The following is a 20,827-nucleotide window of genomic DNA, read 5'->3' as shown; positions in this document are numbered from 1 at the left end:
TGTTAAGGAGATGAAGAAAAACCATGAAGGGAAAGATTAGAGAGACGTCTCCAGTAGTATACATGCTCTCACTGAGGATGAGAGTTATGAGGAGGTGATATCTAAAGTTTCTTCTGCTTAGAAACATAAGAGAATAGATAAGGAACCACGTGTGCGTAATTCCAAGCTTCCTTTTGTTAAGCCTGATCGTGAAGTCCATAGCAACTCAACTCCTAGCGGCAGCAGTGTAAATTAGAGAAATGTCAAGGATAACTCTAAACCTAAATGTTTCAGGTGTGGTAGTTTCCCTCATTTTTCAAATTATACCCAGTGCTATGCCAGAGAGTCCATCTGTATGAAATGTGGTCTCAAGGAACATTATGCTCGGGTGTGCATGTATACGCAAAATGCTGATAAAAACACAGATGTTGTGCGTACAGTGATTAACAGTATAACTGGTGATAATGGACAAGTTAATGGAGATAAAATATGTATGCCTGAGTGTGACATTTTAGTCAATAGTTTTGAGTTTGTTGTTCTGGCAGACTCAGGGTCCCCATTCACCATGATAGGTAATAAACAATGGGATGAAGTAGTTGATTTTGATAATATGGTTTTGATTCCACCTGACATTAACCCTGTTAGTTATGGTGGTGCTAAAATCAATGTTTTGGCGTATATTGGAGGTTGTATTAAATTTAAAAACAGAGTAACAGTTGGAAAGATATACGTGGCAGAAAGAGGAGATAATTTGCTAGCATGGAGGCATGGAATCATGATGAATCCCAATGCCAAAGATCAAGTTATTTTGGCGGGCTGTGTGAAGGTTGGATGTGTGTCGGGAGATCAGAGCAATGAGTATTTTAACAAATTCCCAGAAGTTTTTAATGACAGGTTGGGTTGTCTTAGAGGATTTGAACACCGTATAATTTTAAAGAAAAATGCAATACCTACAGTACACAAGGTGAGGAAAGTACCTAACATGATGATGGGACCACCCAAGACCGAGCTGGAAAGGTGGTTGAAATTGGGAGTCATTAAGGAAATAGAGGCATCTGAGTGGTTGGCCCACATTGTTTTGGACCCGAAGGATGGTAGGGCCAACGTCAGGATGTGTGTGGATTTGAGAAGTTTGAATGAATGGATTTGGGTTGACCGCCAACCCGTACCTAATATTTCAGAGTCACTTAGTACTCTGAAAGGTGCCTGTGTTTTTAGTGTATTGGACTTGTTGTCCGCGTACCACCAGGTCCCGTTACACGCAGAATCAAGACATCTTACGTCTTTCGTGACTCCCCTGGGAGCATACTGTTTTTTGAGAATGCCCTTTGGTTTGGCGTCTGCGGCAGCATGTTTCCAGAGAGTCACGAAGAAAGTCTTAGATGGTGTGAATAATATAATGTTCTTCCAAGATGACATTTTGGTTTACGGAGAAAACAACAAGAAACACAGGGATACTTTAATTGAACTTCTGGAAAGGTTAAAGAGCAATGAGTTAACTGTAAAAAAAAGAGAAATGCCATTTTGGGGCTGAGAATGTGTCATATTTAGGACATGTATTCTGTGGTGAAGGGATACAACCGAAATTAGAACTTGCTCAAATTGTGTTGAATGCTCCTGTGCCAATTGACAAGGATCAGGTGAGGTAATTGCTTGGCCTTGCTGAGTTTTATTCAAAGTTTGTGCGCAGTTTTGCAAGTGTGACTGAGCCAATTAGAGCTTTATTGAAAAAGGGTTCACATTTTTCTTGGTCGGAGGATTGCCAGGAAGCTTTTGATGTTATTAAGGGTGAAATTGGTAATATGCCTACCTTGGGACATTTTGATGACAATCTTAAGACATTGTTGACTACTGATGCTAGTCTTAAAGGGCTGGGGGCTGTTCTTTCTCAGTTTGTGAATGGAGAGGAGAGAACAGTTACGTTTGCTTCGCGAGCATTAAGAGAAGCAGAGAAGAAGTATTCTTGTGTGGAAAGGGAGGCTCTACCTGTGTTTTGAGAAATACAGCATTTTAGATTTTATTTGTGGGGAATTCCTTTCCTTGTGAGATCGGACCATCGTCCTTTGGTTCAGATTTTTTCTTGCAGGCACAGTGATCATATTATTCCCAGGATCAAACGGTGGAGTGAGGGATTGCAGGAATATAAATTTAGAGTGCAATATTTATCTGGTTCCAACAATAAGTCTGCGAATTGTCTTTCTCGTCTGCCGGTGGGTGAGGAACTAGTTACAGAAGAAGAGGAGAATGTACACTGTGTTGGAGTGTCTAGTGTCTTTTGGGTGAATTAACCATCATTGTCAAAGGATTAATGGTTTGATGGAGTGAATAAAGATGAAACTCTGATGATGTTGAAATCGTGGATTAGCCAAGGATGGCCTGAGTACAAGACTTTTGATCAGTACTTGAAAACGTATTGGACTGTGAGAGATGAGTTGTCCTTTAATTGTGGGAATTTATTGAGGTGGCAGAGTGATTCCTCCTGCTAAATTCAGAAACAAAATTATTAATACTGCCCATAAAGGCCATCTTGGGAGTAGCCTTACTAAGAGTCGTGTGAGAGAAAGGTATTAGTGGCCTGGCATGGACCGCATGGTTGAAGAAACAGTGAAGGATTGCTCAATTTGTGCTGAGAGTGATAAATCCCATGCCACTCACCATGCATCTTTGTCTCCAGTAGTAGTACCAGATCAGGTGTGGTCAAAATTGGGTCTTGATATTATGGGACCTTTTGAGTTGTTGCCTTCTTATGAGCGATATGTTCTTCTGCTGGTGGATTATACCACAAAGTGGGTTGTTACCAAATGGGTTTCTTCTGTTAGTACAAGGGTTGTTGTAGATTTTCTCAAAGATGTGTTTGTCTCTGAGGGTGTGCCTACATTTCTGGTGACTGATAATGGATTGCAGTTTGTTTCTCAAGAAATGGCTGATTTTCTCAAGGAAAACAACGTTATTCACCAGACGACTGCATTATACTCACCACAGGCTAATGGTCTAACCGAGAGAATGAATAGACTTGTTAAGGATTGTGCACAACGTGCTCTTAACACAAGAATTTCTTTTTCTGCTATTTTGAGGGACACTAATGCCATTACTGGGAGATCTCCCTTTGAAGCCTAAGGGGTAGGAAAGCAGTCTCAAAGTAAAACCCTAGTTGGTTACCTGAAAGTTTTAGTGAAGGGTTGAGCTTGGAGGAGCGGCGTTCTAGAATAGCTGATTATCAGCATAAGTACATAATTGATTATGATTCCAAAATGCATGTGAGTGGCAAGAAGTGGAATGTTGGAGACAGGGTTTTAGTAAAAAATCCAAGACATACATTAAAAGGGATGAGCACTTTTATTGGTCCCTTCACAATAGTGTCAATCAAGAAAAATGTTGTGAGAGTCAATACGGGATGTATATGGAGCATGTCAAGATTGGTGAAATGTTTGAAGCAACATAAGAATGACTTTGTGAGCACTGAACGGAGTACACCATCTGTTGAGACGTGTCCAACTGTGGATCCGTTGAAGATTTTCTCAAAGGTCTAGGAGAGTACCATTGAGGTTTAAAGACTATGATTTAAGTTAATCTTCATTGTTTTGTTATCCCAGGAAAGGGAGATGTGTTGTAATTTACTTATGCTTGTTTGAGAATTTACTGTTGATGTTATGACATCATAGATTGTTTATATGTGAATGTGTCTGGGATTCAGTAGGAGATTGCTGACCGAGGTATCGACTGTTGATGCTGTTCTAAAGATGTACAATAAATCTTCATATCTTTCTACAAATATTGGAGTATGTATCTTTTTAACATAGGACAACTATAAACACCATATAAAGGTGGGCATACTTTTTATATGGACGAAAACCCTCACTCACCCATGGGTGACATGCTTCATCATAGGGTTCCTCCAAGCACAAAGGGACCGCAAGTTAGCCAGTGTGGGCTACAACTTCCCAGCCGGGAAGGAGCAGGAGTGTTTTTTGATAAGCACGTTTGTTATATTAGCCTCAATTAGTGTCAGTGAGGGGCAGAGTGCAACAATTATATGAAGAAAAAAGGTACAGGAATCTTAAATTCCCTCAATAGGAATGACCAACTTTAATTACCATTTCCTATTGGGGAAATTAAAATAGCAATGTGAAACAGGGTTATGGATGTTACCCTGTAGGTCAAAATGTTTCTGCCCTTGTTGACAATTTAATGTTCAGAGGCATTCTTCAGGACCATGTTCTAGTCACTCTGCTCAAACATATGTGTATAAATATAAAATATCACCATTTAGTAAAATATTCTGGACCAACCATACATTTCAATTGTACTTCAGTTCGGTAAGTCAGAAGTCCTAAGATAAACTCAACAAAATGATATAATCAATACATGATAATACTCCCACCACCCCGGTGTTACACCTTAAGGGATATCAATTCTTACCTAATGTGTATATCTGATGTGTCAACTCTACCTAGATCCAAAGTCACATCGTATGTAGATCTTAGGTAATGAAAAAAGATAAAAATGTAATAAGGACGTATGTTACTGGTACTGATAACAACAGCACAAGCCATCTACATGTCAGTTTATTTCAATAGGGATTGTATTTTGTTAATTTATATTCATAACCAATCCCTTCATACAGACTTATTTCGTTGTTACACTATTAGGGATTAAATACTAGCCAGTCACCATTACTGTGCTCTACTTCATGATGTCCATAAAATGAACAAACCGGCATGCTGTCCATAAAATGAACGAACCGGCAGGCTGAGACATATCCAATACATAGACTAAGCAGTGTTCCTCAGCTAGTTATAACTCACTCTTAAAAGCTAGGACAATCAAATACTATACTTTTCCCCAGCGATATCTACAGTGGCAGCATGACAAGTCCAAGGCCCAGTTCTTACCTGCGTAAATGCAGTGTATTTCCGATCGCGACTTTGGACGGGAGCAGCATGATAAACGTTAACGCCCGATATTTAACTGTGAAAATGAAGAGGTCCGTGTGTACTGCGCAAGCGTAAAAAATGTAACAAGACGTTTAGACGTTACTCAGACCTCTTCGTTGTCAGACATTTCCATGGTGATACCTGTAAACAGCCATTATCACGGCATGGAACGCTACGTAAACATTCTCCATTGCTATGGAGACTTATGTGACAAAGTGTTTAACCCTAATGATAGTTTCCAGAAATTAAATTAAGAAAACAGGGCATACATATAATACGCCTTCAACACAAACATCAAGGTGTAGATTTAAACCCTCCATTAACATAATTATATTATTGTCACTAATATTAAATGCAATGGAAATACGAACAGAGTACCAGCATTCGTAGATCAATTGTAAATTCTTACACCAGCTGGTCTATTTATACATACATCTACAATGGGTCTATGTCTATCAAAGGTTCAATATATTTAAAAAATACAACAAAATATCTCCCGGAACCATAACCATAAACAGCACTACTTAAAGCTGATGTTACAAGGTACCAAATCATGTAAAGTCAGAGACAGAGTTCTATAGTCAGGAAACACACCTCAAGTATATATTGTTCAGTGGTGCAGATAGGAAATATCACAATACACCATATAGGCAAATAGGCTTATATAAAATATGGCCCCTATGATTCACCATATCGTTTTGTACACCTATTCATAGTATAGGACCCAAAAGATTTTGTGTTACTGTGTTTTGCAAGATCAAACCATGCCATAGACTCGTCCATCAAAAATAAAATTGAAGAGCGATATACTTCTCTAAGATTCATATTCAGCTAGTGCGTCATACACTGCATCATGGAATTTCATCATTTAAGCCAGAATGGTGACTAGCCAATCTAAAAGCCCATTGTTGTTCTCGGCGAAACAAGATTGTTTCTAACGGTCCCATATCTCTATGGTATTGTGGCTTATCTAGAACAACCCAGCTCATGGCTTCCTTTGTGTTTCCTGCATCCAAAAAGTGATGTGTCAATTTTGTGTTGGATTGTTTGCATTTGATGGAGCTCTTATATTCTATCATTTTTTTTTAACTTTACGTGTGGTCATTCGAACATACTTTAACTTGCATGGGTATTGGATAAGAGATACTAAGGCCTCTTCGTTGCAGTTTGTATGTTGGAACAAGGTCCAAGGTGTTTTCAGCTCTGTAGTGTAGTTCCTAAAATCCCAATAGGCTCTGCTCATTGAAATAATATATCCTATAGATTAGACGTAGGACTAAGGTCGACTAGGTCTCTATCGAATGTGTTAAACTTAATAGTGAGTGTGCCAGCTAACTCAGAGGTCACTAGAAACTTTCTCGAATACACAAGAAGGGATTAGTTTCTGACAACCGCATAAACATGACTTTGTTTCCCAAGAATAAGAATTGTATCTCTAGAGTCGTGGAAACAATAGATAAATATTTCACTCAGTCAATCGTGCATGCATCATTTCAACAGAGGTGCAGAGAACTAGAGAGACCGGCGTTTTCAATAAAATGTTTTAGTGAACAGTTTTCTTCCTCATGCAAGTAAAGTGAACTGCTACAAACGTAATGCAGAATGCAAAGTATAATGCGTACAGGGAGAATAGTATTATAAAATAATACTGTAAAAGCATTGTATAGTTTCTAAGCCATATAAAAATACATACATAAGTACACAGGCTAAAATACTCCACTAGTGCTTCTAAAATACGCCTACCCCAATGTACCTAACCAAAGTCTAGTACGCGAGAGAGAGTAAGTATTGTGTAGCATAGGTTTTGGTATTCTTTGCCAAGAATCTATCCAAGATTTCTCTTAGGTTCTAATCAGCACCATACCTTTAGTTTAGAATGAAGGAGGTCTGGTATCTCTGTCCCGGGACTCGATTTCCCAACACCCAGCAAGGGGAGCTTGGAAACACTGGAGCTGGATTCTCAGCGAGAGAAAGGACAGCTTCTTGATCAGTGCATCAGCTGGAGGGTCGGCTTCCTTTGGCACTTGCTGTAGCGAGCTGTGTCGGGCAAGTAGATAGTCGAGTTGCTCCGAACCACCGTGTCTTGCTAAAGTAAGTGAAGGCATATTTATACCTTGAAGGTGCTTAGTTTGACGTAAAGTTGGGCATAATAACGTCAGAAAAGAATCCCAAGGGAATAGTAGTTCTTTGTAAAGTCCATGAGTTCTTGGACAAATCAATATTCAAGCAAGGGTAGGTCCCTGACTGCTTAAGCCGATTTTCCAAGAAATCGTTGTGACATTTTGGTACAAGAAGAAGTAACCATGCCTGTATTTGGACTGCGTGGGCTATGTCTAAATAAGGGAATGGTTTTTATGCCTATATTAGGGCAATGTGAATTGTACCTATATAAGGGCATGAATCGGGAAAATTCACTCGGATCCTAAAACGCCATACAACACCCACTCCACTTTATTATGTACGACATTGCTAAGTTCTAAACCCCTAAAATGTATCTAAAACATGATGTGTTAAAACACCCATCCTAAATACAAAAAAAAGCATTTGAAATGGTTGTACACACAAAATGGCATTTTGTGCTGTACGCATATTAAAAGCAATGTTTTCATTCTAAGCATATAGTATGACATTGGAAATGCTATCCGAATGAATCACTAAAATACATTTATGAAATGGCTCTTAAATACAGAAGAAAAAAGGTTGAGACCATTCCATGACGTAATTTATAATTCATCTTGTTGTGGACAAGGTAAAATATTGTCTCTTGGAAGTATTCAAAGAATTCTTGTTCTCTAGGAATAGTTCTTCTTTAAGCATATTACTTTGTGGCAAAAAAAAAATTCAATTTCGGAAAAAAGTCAAATTGTAGAAAAATAGAGTTCCAAAGTTAGAAGCTTGTTTTGAAAAGTGAAGGTCGAATACAGAGTCCCACAGAACACTGTGTGCAAACTTCAAAAGTCAGTCTCATAGTTTGGAGAAAACATCAAATCTTTTAAGCTGGTAAAGAATTTGTCTACTACAGTACGTGAAAGTTGGACTACCTCGTTAAGCAGATTGATTGCACAAAAATGAGAAGCATCGCCGTCAGGGTCAGCCGCATTAGCAATGTTCGAAGGAGATGGTACCTGTGTGCCTGTCACTCCACGTATCTCACCGTCAGCATGTTTCGTCTGTGAGAACTCAACGAATGCCGTCATCAGGATTGGTAGCCGATGGGGACAACACAGTGCATGAGCCGTTACTGGTCCAAGCAAAGTATCAATATCCGTTGGCAGGACTGATGGGAGTGTTAGACAGATGTCTGACACACATCCTTCTCCACGTAGCAGGCATCGTAGAACAGGTAAGATGCATTCTTGCTAGATTGGTTGGAATGATAGAAGCCACGTGTCATTCAGATCTCTTAAACGAGCCAAGCCCAGAATCTGTGTCATGGGCTCATGACACTTCATTGCCAGGAGAGTGTTCTCTAAGGTAATCTGGGTGTCGCTGGTGACTTGACTTGCCATATCGGAGCAGAAGGAGCAAAAATAGCATTCCTGCTACGAGTCCCAAAATGAGAGGCAGGCCGCCGAACACATGAGTGCACGAAGTTTGGAAATATGCCGAGGACTGCTTCAAACGGTGCTAACGTTCCTGAAAAAACTGTCTTAAATACATGTAAAATACCACTGGTATCAGACATGTTTAAGATACGACCTAACATTTCTGTGAAATATATAGGGCAGTTTGTTGATAAAAGGGCATGTATCTCCGCAGAGGACCTGCAACTTGCAGTTCATATGTCTCTTTGGACGAGGTCAGTGGCACCGTTTTTTGTAAAAGAATGGCTTTCATTCTGCTTAAAGTATCAATTCATATAGAAGAGATGTTCAGGGAAGGCCATAACGGCGACTCCCCATCTGTCTTGGTTTTAGGAAACAATACTTGCATACAACAAGTTACTCTGGCTGACACAGTTACGAGATAGGCTATTCCTGGCAACATGCCACAGCAGCTGTGATCATTCAACATAATATAGCTTCCATTAGAAATCTGCCTAAAAATTAGATCTATCACTGTAGCTGGAGAACCTTGCAGGTGGCAGGATAAGTTGGTCAAAGAACCATCGTAGGTCCCGTGTAAGTGAATACCCTGACATCACAGTATACCGCTTAGTGCGCTTTTGCAGTTTGTACCACTAAGAAATACTTCTTTTCCCCCACTCCAACATCTGTGTGTATATGGTAAATCCCAGGTTGACTTGATGTATTCTTTACCCAACCTTTCATATACTCCAGCTGGTATATGTTTCAAACAATACTGACAATGGAAAATTGTGGCAGGCAGAGTGATTGTCCTGTGTATTAGCCATTCTGTTGCAGGTTTTTCCAAAACAGTTAATGGTAATCTTTCCAATTTCTCAATGCTCAGCACCGTATAGTCTGCTCCTCTTTGTGCCAAAGTGATTTGTTTATCTGTAAGGTTAAATACAGAAAACAATGACGTGGTGTTGATTAGATGCCATGGCACATAGCCAGAACGAAGATTTTGTAACATCCAGCCTAAAAGTATTATAGAAAGCAATTGTGACTGTCCATGCTGTCACATGAGCAAGTCCTGCTCCATTATGTCTATGGCAGAGGATACTATGCTGTCCAAAGAATACATTCTGGAGTCGTTAACCCATTGTCAACTACAGAGAGAGAATTCTCTAAATTAATACGATCAATTTCTCATATTTGTTCTGAAGTCTCTGCTTGTGTCACTTTCCAAGCTTCATTATAAATGGCATGTATACCAGCGTATATAAAAAGTTTATGACACGATTTTGCAAGTCCTTGTAAGAAGTCCCTTAAATCAACGCGATCTTTAAGTAAAGATAAGCGTTGTTTTACCTCTGTTAGTGTGGACTTTTGTAGCTACTCAAGGCACAGTTTCCCTACATTGTATGTTGTTACTATCCCTGGATGTTGTCTCTGGACATATCTTGGATCTGGCCTAATGAATGTAACTCCTTGTGTTTTATTCAGGAATCTATCTTGACAGTTGCTTGTGTCTGTGGGTCAGATTAACCATTTTTCCCAATCAGGATTTGTTCTGTTTTTAAGTAAAATTGTTTTTACGTTGACCACCCCCTCTGTAGTGTTTTTACTATCAGGTGTAGGTCTAGGTATGGACGGTTTGTTATCTTAGCTAGGCCAAGACAGGATGTTTGTTGGACAGTGTCATTCAAAAACATTATTTGTTCAGGGATAATGCAGGCTCAAAATAAAGCTTCTAATCCCTGCACCGGCCAATCTTTTGTGCCCCAGACAGTTTTTGTCTCAGTGTTGTCTCTCCAAAAGTCAAAACCCAACGTGTACAGCTGAGCAAAAAAGGCCCCAGAATAAATTTGCTTAGTATTAGTCAACATACTTTTCATTCCTGTCTTATTAACACTTTTAAAGTAAAATGTTTCTGGATTTGAGACATTAAAAACAGAGAAGTATGGACATTTTTCATAAAATGTTTTTGAGCTACCCTTTGGTGGCGTTGGACAATGTTCCCATTGATTAAAAGTATAAACATTTCTAGGGTTTGCAGATTTGTTCAAATAATGATGACCATAGTGATTATAACAGAACAGTTGTTCATAATCCGATGAACCTTCTAAGTATTCATGAGTTGTAAATTTTGCAGACATCTTTAAGTCTGACATCATATTATTAACAGTCTCAAAGTCCCAATCACCAGATAAGATTCTAGATGAAACAAAGTCACTCAAGAAACCTTGAATTGGTGTGGAATCTTCAACAGCTCTGCAGGACAAAAGATGTCATAATCAGTTCTGTCCCAAGCTATACCATCAGGTATAGGAACTGATTTGATGTTCACTGTTGACATTTCTCTTTGTTCACGATGAGATGATTTGTGTGGCATGAGGAGTAAGTTGATGTTATTACTTGCTGTGTCCTTTTTACTATATCTTCCATTTATCAGCATTCCCAAACTTAGGGGCCGATTAGGATTGCTTTTTTCCGCATCCTCTGGGCCGGCGGAAGTGTCCGCCGGCCCAGAGGAAGCGGAAAAACCGCTGCGGAGCCTTCAAAGACCCCCTGCCAGATTAGGATGGCTGGGGGGTCAGGAAGTCCGTCCGCCGGTTTTCCGCCGGATTTCCGGCGGAAAAGCTCTATTATGGCTGGCGGTGTCTAACAGACACCGCCAGCCATATTAGGATGGGGCAGAACACATGCCTTTCCGCGGCGGCTTCTCCGCCGTGGAAAGGCATACGGTGTTTTCCTTGGGGGCCCGTTGCGGGTCCCCAGGGTGAAGTGGGGGCACATGGGGGGTACATATAGTACCCCCTGCATTTGCATGCACAAAGCGGCAGGCACCGCGCGGTGCCTGCCTCTTTGTGCATGCAAATGCGAAGCATGTATATTTATCCTTGCGGCTAGTGCTGCTTCAAGCAGCTCCCGCCGCAATGTTAAATATTGAGGATGTGACCGGCAGGGTGGCGGTCACATCCTAATTGCACTGGAGGGAACGCCGCAGCCCCTGCGGATGTTACCTCTTCCTCAGGGGTGGTGGACAGACGCAAGTCCGTCCACCATCCTAATCGGCCCCTTAATACAATAATTAGCCAAAGTAGGAGAAAAAGTACACCCAACACAATCCATATTTCAATCCATGGTGAAACTAGATAAGGATTTTCCAGTTGATGAAAAAGTTCTGTTGCTTTTTCTTTGAAAGTTCTTTTTGTTGACGTTGTTTCAAGTTCACTGGGATCCTCAGAAAAAGTATCAAAGTTAATGAAATAGCTGGAGGCAGTTCTGTCAATTGTTGGTATTGCATCAGGATCCCTTGTCATATTAGTATAGTCAGATGCTATATCATTGTAGACAGGTGTTTCTTGACGAACTGTTATTTGGGTCTCAAGAGGCACAAGTTCCATGGCTTTATTGCTTAGTCCTCTTTTCGCACTGCAGATTCCTCAAAGGTGATGAGTCTCTCAGTTTGAACCTCTTGGATAGTAGCCAGATTTGGTTGTCTGCTACATCTTTGGAGTCCACTTGGCCTACTACTTATGATTGGCAACATGATGTGGTTTTACCAGGTCGATAGATGCAAACAGTGGCGTCACTAGGGTTGGTGTCACCCGGTGCGGGTAACTCATGGTGTCACCCCCTCACGACTTTCGCATGGATCTCCTCAGCTCCGAGTCCGCCAGTGGACACAGATGGCAAATAACGGGAAATAAAGGGACCATATAGAATCCTTAGTAACATTTGTAAATGTATTTCCTATATTTACAAAGGCCATAGAGATTGGGGGTAGCGAGGGTCAGTGTAGGGGGGAAGAGAGGGCTTTCTGGGAACTGATGAGTTGAAGTGGATTTTTGGTGTTCATTTAAGGGCTTCCTTTGTACTGGTGGTAACCATTCAGACGTTTGGATGTGGGTGGAGCAGTGCAGTCTGCAGGGACTTCGAGTTCCTTGCCCATCATGCCGCCTCGGTCCGAGACGTTCCATGGTATCTCATATTAACCAACCCACGAGTGGATGAGGTTATAAATGCTGAGATGGCTTCCCCTGGGCTGTTTCCCTGTCAGTAGCCGTAGGGCACTGGGCTGACTGCAATGAGGACCGAGGGAGCTTCCCCGGGGCGCACGATTTTCCATTGGGCGGATTCTGAGGTGTAGACAATATATTTCCTGTGATATTCCCCAGGTCTAAAAAATAACCACGTGTGGGCAGAGTACACTGGGCCCGGGTATAAAGAGAATTTCTGTCTCCGACTGTCCTCGGGCGGACGGGGGGGCCTGGCCTCGGCGGCAGTCACGTCTTACCTGGGTTCTGAGGATGAGTGAATTGAGTGCTGGCACGCGCCCAGGAGGAGTAGAAAGACAGTAGGCAGACACAGCAATGCACATAAAAAATTTAGCGAACACCAGCTCTGAAATAAATCATGATTAGATCTCTCCTTGACACGTAAAGCTCTCCTTTTCCTACAGCACTGGAGGTGCCATCAGGGCCACGAGGTTTGTAATTCAGTCAATAATTAATAGCTTCCAGGTTTTCAGATGGGGAAGTATAAGGACTAATATAAATGAGAAATATTGGTCACTCACGAGGATGCTTAAATATTAGCATCAAATGCCCTGCCATTTATAAGGGAAAATGAAGTATTATTGGCAGGCCCCAAACTGTGGTTGTCAATTTCTTTTCCCAAACTTCCCATTTTGAGGTTCACTGTACCTTATAGAAACACAGACTTTATAATTCCAATGGTTTGTATATTCTGAAGCATCTCTTCAAGCACAACACACACTATGAAACCCACCCAACTACGACTTAGTTATTTCGACCAACAGTGCAACACTTTTTTGAGAAATCTATTTTTTCTCTTTCCTAAACCTATTCAGTCCAAAGTTAATGCTCCTAAACATTTCCAAATTACGTTAAGCGTCACAGTGGAGCTCAAAGTGGAGAAAATGTATTGTGCACCAATTTAGGTACTTTTTGCGAATTTGGAAATAGAGCAAACAGGATTTACACCAGCAGAAAATGTATTGTCCGTTACTTGTTTGTATATTATGAAATTAAGCGAACACAATGTTATACACTTTCTAATATGACAGAATGCTCTAAAATGAAGGAAAAATCTGTTTTATACAATTTTAATAAATTCCCTTTTTTAAATTTAAGCAGAAAAATAAACCGCAAAATCTATTGGGTAGCTCATAAATATATGGGTAGTTTTTTCTAAAAACTTTTCTGCAGAAAGAAATTAATTGAAAGGAAAATGTGCATTCTATTTATTTTGTAATAAAAAATTGGTTTCCTTCATTTTCCCCTTTGCAAAACTGTTTATGCTGTAATGGCTGGAGCGAAATATATTTGTTACATTGCCCGTCCTGCTTGAGACAAAAATGAAGCCAAAATGGATTCATGTCTTGATTATAAGTTTAACGTATCATAGGTTCAGATTCACTTTTGAGAGTCTTAAAATGTGAATTTACATGTGCAAATCAGTTTACTCACACATAGTATTACACCGGATGGTGTACTACTCTGTGGAAGTAAATCTACCCGGAGAGGTGGCAGTGGACGTTCCAGGACAGGATTGCCTTGCCGAATCGGTGATCACCTACATATCTATGAGTCTGTAACTAACTGCATCTCTGGAAGGCCTGTTACCATCCTGGATATGATGTGAGTGGTACTACTTTCAAAGGCGGCACCAACGTTTTGTCGTGGGATAGCATGGGAAAGAACAGTGTATGGTAGGGGGGTTTCGCTTGCTGAAGTGATATAAGAGGCACAACATGTGCACTACTGCAATCATGATTACGCAGCGGTGTCTATAATATGCACTGCTTCAGGGAGCTCTAACACCCGTTCTTCCCTGGGGCACTGGTGTGATATGGTACCAGGACTATTTTGGGAATTAAAAAAAATCTTAAACCTATTACAGTGACAGGTGAAGCTTAGGGTGCCTCCCAAACTCAGCCACACTGTGACTGTCTTGTTGGGCCGGCCTTGGTGAGGAGTGTCTAGGAGTAATGCGATTGCGATCTGATGTGTGCCACTGCACTGGCACATTTCTAACTGCATTCATATTTGTAAATGATATTTCTCTCTCACCTCAGCCACGCCATCATCTTAGGGATTCCTGTCTCTTCGCACAATGCGGTAGCTGTCGTTGCTGTACCTTCCTCCACTCTCCCGCCCTTTGGGGGGGGGCTGCAGGCCGGGTCTGGCCGTCGTGTTCCAGGTGCTGCAAAAGGAAGTCTCCTCCTCCCCTCTCCTTCTGCTAGGTTTGTTGGGCTACCGGGAGTGTCCAGAGGCACAAACTCCAACTCCAGGTGCTCTCTCAGCTCGTCAGAGAGCCTCCCGTAGAGACGCTTGCATCAAAGTAGGCATGTGGCGCCAAGCCGTAAGGTATCCACAAGCACACTTATTCTGATTCGAACCCGGATTCTTGATGTGCCCCAAGGAGTGCAAATGCCTGCAGTTTCAGACCAGCCACTATGGGGGCCAGGCCAGTTGACAAGCTCAGGGCTGGTGGTGCTGCGTGGCATGTTGACAGTGATCTCAGGGCCCAAGATGGCCCCAGCCCACTCAATTCAAAGCTTGGCCCGCCCGGCCCGCTCTTCCACCGCTACACAGATACCCCTCTCCTCAGCCGCTACGTACCAGGCTTGGCCCCTTCTATGCCTATGATCGTACCAGTCTCCTCCAAAGCACTGGTGCGGGGCCTATGTCTAAGTTACTGCCCTCTGACCATGCTGAGAGACAGCAGCCGGCAGAGGCCTGCGTACCCTGAAAACACGGGTCTGTAGCAACATGGTAAAGGTCATCAATCCTCTCACACTCAGCAGCATTCCAGGCATACTGCACTGGCAGCCCCCGTGTCCGCAGCCCCCGTGTCCACAGCCCCCAGCACACTGTCACTGGAGCATACACCTGTGTGCTTGGCAGCCCTGGCACATTGGGTACCCCCAAAATACGACACCCTCGGGGCAGCACTGCTTCACCCCACAGGACATCAGAGACAGTCGCTGGAGGAACACAGACTGTCGCTGAAGAATTATTAAAAGCGCGAACCATAAGGGTTTCAAGGCGCTGGGGCCGTCGGGGGGATTAAAGGAGCTATTGCACAGAGTCAAATGATGCAGAGCTGCAGAGCTGATCTGCAGCCTGCGCCGGGATCGAACTGTGCGCCCCACCCTCTGGAGTCAGCCGCTCTTCCTCCCACTCCAGCCAGACACCCTCCGGGGATCTGAACTGCTGCGCTCCTCACCTCCGCTTGGGCTATCCCTGAGTTATTCACTACTGGCCGTGGCACCGTTAGAAGGCCCGCCCGTGCCAACCATTAATTCTTATTGTAGCAGTAGACACCGTCGCCATCGGACGCACTCCCCTGCGCTGCCGAGTCTCCTCCCACAGACGTGGTGCATCAGAGGAGCACAGCGCGGCGCGGGGGCTGTCCCAGGGCAGGCCGTCAGCCCGTTATTGGTAGCGCTAAATGGCCCTGGGACACACTGTGAGGCCGAGGCTGCACTGTGCAGTGCAGAGCGAGCCTGCCAGCCAGTGTAACCAGATTGGTGTCACCCCATAATGGGGTGACACCCGGTGCGGTCCGCACCCCCCGCACCCCCCTAGTGACGCCACCGGATACGAACCTGCTCTCCTTTCTTCCAGCAAGGGGTAGCAGTAACACTGTTCTTGATCCTTGGATTGCTAGCACAGGTACTGGTTGTCTGTAAAAAGGCCCAATTTCCTTCTTGTCCACAATCTTTTCTCTGACTAGATCCCCAATTGTTGGAATCCAGGCAGGTCTTGATGGGACAGCTGGTTCCCTTTCAGTGGTTGTTGGCTTCTGCAATGTGTTGCTTTGACTTCTCCTTGTTTAATTTAAGTCCTGCAAAACAGCCAAACGGTTTTGATATCAAAAGGTTTTTGTTCTACCACTGAAGTGTGACGATCAAGGTCCTGGACAATCATGCTAGTTCCAAAAATGATTTCATATGGAGTGATTCCACCCAGAGAACTTCTTGGCTGATTGTTTAGACTACTTTCTACACCGAATTTCCCTCAGCATGGAATGGACTAGAATACCGCAATGCAACGCCCAGATTGGCCATGGCCTCCTTGTAAGCCTATGAGCTAAATGCAGGACCCTGGTCAGAATGTAGCGTGCCGACTGCTTATGTGCCGATAAAGACTTTCAAATCTTTTATAACAGTTTGGGCGTCAGCCTAGCACTGAGGCCACATCCAAATGAATCTGTCCTAATAGTTGTGGGACCGCATTCGTCCATAGTGACGTCTGCAGTAGATATTCTAATGCTGTCTAAAAATGGTGTCTGTTCTGGGCTGGCTACAGTGTAGTCAGGTATCTGGCGGCATTCTCTGCTGCGATCTCTGTTGCAGTCATGGCAATTAATTGCAAATGTGTGAATGTGACCATTCATCCCTGGCCACCAGTACGTTTCTTTTAATTCAAGTATAGATTTAGAGATCCCTTGATGTATCTGACCCTCTCCCAAATGTTCTTTGTGTATCAAAGCTACTCTACGTCTCCTGTTTGGAATTACTCTTTCCCCCACTCCAGGGATTCGAGCAAAAGGAACGGAGTTGGCATCAATTATGTATGAATATTCGAGGGGATAATTTTGAGGTAATGTTTTACCGCTGTCCTTGCTGGAAGCAGTGACAGCTTACATTATTTTGCTGTCTATTTTCGTTATTGAAAAAGTTATTGCGGATACGGAAGCTGTTTGCACAGCTGCCTTTGCGGCTTCATCAGCCAATGAATTCCCTGCAACGTGAACGCCATCATGTTGATAACTCAGTGAATGGATCATGTGAGTCTTTTGTAGTTCTTTTCGTAATTGAACTACTTGTTCCCAAAGCAACTTATGCTTCATTGTGCCACCTTTTGCATCTTTGAAACCATTTTGAATCCAGTTCCGCAAGTATTCATTGTAAGATTGAACGCAGTAATACGAATCGCACACTATAAGTGTGGGGAATTCGCGATCAGTATTTTCAAGTGCCATCTTGAATGCTTGTAGTTCAGCTCGCTGAGCTGTATAATCTCTGAGAGATTGCGTTTTTGTGACCATAGGTCGGGAATTTACCATCGCGCCAGCAACCTTTAACGATCGCGCACGCAGCACTATAAGCTTGTTTACCCCCAATTGCGGGTTGTGCTGATCTGTCTGTAGAAATTATACATTCATACTGTTCTAGAGGCAGAATCTTAGTGGGCAGAGGACATTCTTGTTCGTATTATAGAAATTCTTGTGTTTTCAAATATAGGTCAAAAACGTATTCAATGCCTGTTGCAGCAAGAGAGTTAACCCATTGTGTCCATCTTGGATGTAAAGCCTTTGCATTCGGAATGCTTGCTATTGTCACTGCCTCTAAGGCAGGTACAGGAGTAACAACCATTATGCGTTTTCCCTGTGTGAGGGCTCTCTCTTTTGCTACTGCAGTTTGAACCGCTGTCAGAATTTTTTCTGTAGAAGTGAATTTCATTTCAGCTTGTGTGTACAAGTGTGATTTACAAGCAATTGGTACTTTTTCACCTTCATTACAGGTTAAGTACGTGAATCCGCATCTTCCTGGGAAGATTCAGATTACAAGGTTGCGTATGTTTATGCGTGTCTGTAAATGTGTTGTTGCTAACATGTCTGCACTGAATGCAACATTTCTGTGTGTGTTTGAGTCTAATAAGTTTTTTTGAAATCAGGTTTGATTAATTTGTAGGGAGGTTTAACCCTTTCCGCGTAATTTAGAATGTAAGTTCTTCCGAAGTTTAGAAAACCTAGAATTGAATGTACGTTTTTCAGCATTTTTGGAGGTTGGAGCAGTGCACACTTTTCTAAAAAGTTGACTGCCAGGCTTTTGCCTTCACTTGATAACTCGTCTCCTAGAAAAAGGACGTTGAGGTGGGCAATTCTTGATGTCTTAAAGTTGAATTTATACCCTTCTGAGGCGAATCCAAGTATAATGGTATTCACTCTGTTCAAGTGTCTGTCCAAGTCATTGTCTGTTAGATAGATGTCATCGACATATGATAATGCCTCATCACCATACGTTTGTAGTAACTCTGTTACTCTAGCTGAAAATAACCCTGGACTATTCTTGAATCCCTGGGGTAGACGACAGAATTGACATTGTGTCCCCATAATTGAGAAAGCAGTAAAGTACCAGCTTTCAGGTGCAATGTTTTGACAAAAGAAACCGTTAGAAATATCTAAAATGATTTTATATTTTTAACGCACGATGTTATTCATTAGTGCTGCACTGTGTGCATTTTGTAATGCAAAGGTTTTGCAACAAGAGTTTAAATGTCTGTAGTCCAAAACTAGACGATATGTATTGTCTGGTTTGGAGACATGAAACAAAGGATTGTTCAATGAGGAGGTGCATGTTTCAATCACCCCTTCGTATTCAAGTTCATCTAATTTCTCCCTGACTTGTTTTTAGCTTCTTGCTTAACTGGGTACTGCCATTGTGCAGTTGGTTGAGTTTTTAACTGGATGTTATGGTGAGGGGAATCCTCATCCCATCCTACATGATTTTTATATAATGCTGGAGCCTGGGCAACAGCCCATTTTCTGGCATAGGTGTATTTTAAATGAATTGGAATCTGATTGGAGAAGGCTGGCATAATGATGTCTTCGCCATGTGAGCACTCCCTGACAAATTTTGGTGGTCAGTCAAAGTCAAAGTCTTTTTCAGCTAGAAAAATCAAAAATGTCATGACCCTTTGAGAGCTTCTCCCAAAATAGCACTCTTACTTTTCTAGTTATATCCCCCTCCATCCGGAGTGTTACTTCCTATAACTTATGGGGTACACTAACCCTGGTATCAGCAGTTTCAACTTGGATGTACTCATTAAAGTCCACTGTCTCCAGATGATCCTTCAAGATCTTGCGAGCTATGGTTACTTCTGCTGCGCTGTCCAGCATTGTCTGGGCCCACTCCCCATTCTTGAGTTGTGTCCTCAAGATCCATGGCATGTCTGATTTTTATACCTGCTACTTTCTTTCTGGTGAATTGGGTTTTCCTATTTTTTGGAACATGTTGATCATCTTTGGACTTCACGCGTTCTTCCTTGTGCTCTGACTGTCCTCTTCTTTCCCATTTCTGTGAGGAAGTCTGAAAGGTACGAGAGGATTGTATATCAGTATCTTTATATCTATCAGGTTTTCTCAAATTATCCCTGTTCCTGAGGTTATACCTCTTTTCAGAGGGCTCCTTTTGAGGAGACCTACCTCGGGATTGAGAACGCTTCTCTTTAGAAGTTTGTTTAGTATTCTCCCACTTCTTTTTAGGAACAGTGAGAGTGTTTTTAATAAATACCTTTTCAGGACTTTAGTTAGTTGGGGCTTAACTGGTTTCCCACCCAAACTATCTCTACCTAGTGCTTCACCTTTAATATTAGCTAATATTATAGTTGAGACCTGTTTGAAATCTTTCAGTACTTTCATACCCGGATTTAAGGCAGGCTCTGTCCCGTATTCATTTTGAATCTGTTTCAGGACGTCTAGTATTACCACTAGAGACGGAACACCATGTGTTTTTGTGTAGATTGCTGCAAAGACTGTACCCCAAGTGTCACAGTCCTCCAGGTGTGGTGCAATCCCCATTGCTAAACAGATTGTTAAAATCCTGTATTTCTCATGAGGGGTAGTATCAGGAAATACTGCCTCGATTTGAGTAATTTTTTTAGCAATCCAGAATGGAATTTGTTCCCGTTTTTGCGGGCAGTTTACCAATGACTGATTGTATAGTCTGTGGTGTAATTTTATTTGTGTTCCCCTGGTAAGGGGTGTGTGGTAGAATCCTTATAGAAGGTTGGACTGTTAGAGTCCGCATGACATATTGAACCAATTGTCTATGTATTTTTATTAGTTGTTTTAGTTGAACTATTAGCTCTTCACCTGACATTTCTTCAATGTCAGGATGTGCTGTATAGCTGGCTAGTAACGGACATGTTGCTCCTGGTATACCTAGTGGACCGAGCCTGGTAATATGATTTTGATGTTGTAGGGCTCCTTTAAACCAGAGTGCATGCTCTTGGTAAGTTAGTGGAATTTCAATGTCCTCGAAAGGAACGTATTCCTTCGGATATTCCTCCACTTTGTAGAAGTGAAACGCATGTGTTACTGGATTTGCTTCAGGGAAGACAATCCAGGAATTGAATACCTCTGTCTGCCAATATTCATGTGCCTCTATGACAAAAATTACCCAACACCTCTTGATGATAGACCATTTGTTTTAAGTTTTATAGTGATGATTTTCCTTAAGTTTTCCGGGATGATTATAGCGTCCGAATCATCTTTTTGGGAACCTGTAACGTCTAAGCCCGATTGGATTGCAGCTGCTGCAGCTTCACCGGTCCCGTTTTCAGTCATTTTGTTGGCTGAAAGTTT

This window comes from Lissotriton helveticus, chromosome 1_1 (genome assembly GCF_964261635.1).
Source record: "Lissotriton helveticus chromosome 1_1, aLisHel1.1, whole genome shotgun sequence".
Classification (NCBI taxonomy): Eukaryota; Metazoa; Chordata; class Amphibia; order Caudata; family Salamandridae; genus Lissotriton; species Lissotriton helveticus.
Note: the sequence above shows the minus strand (reverse complement) of the source record.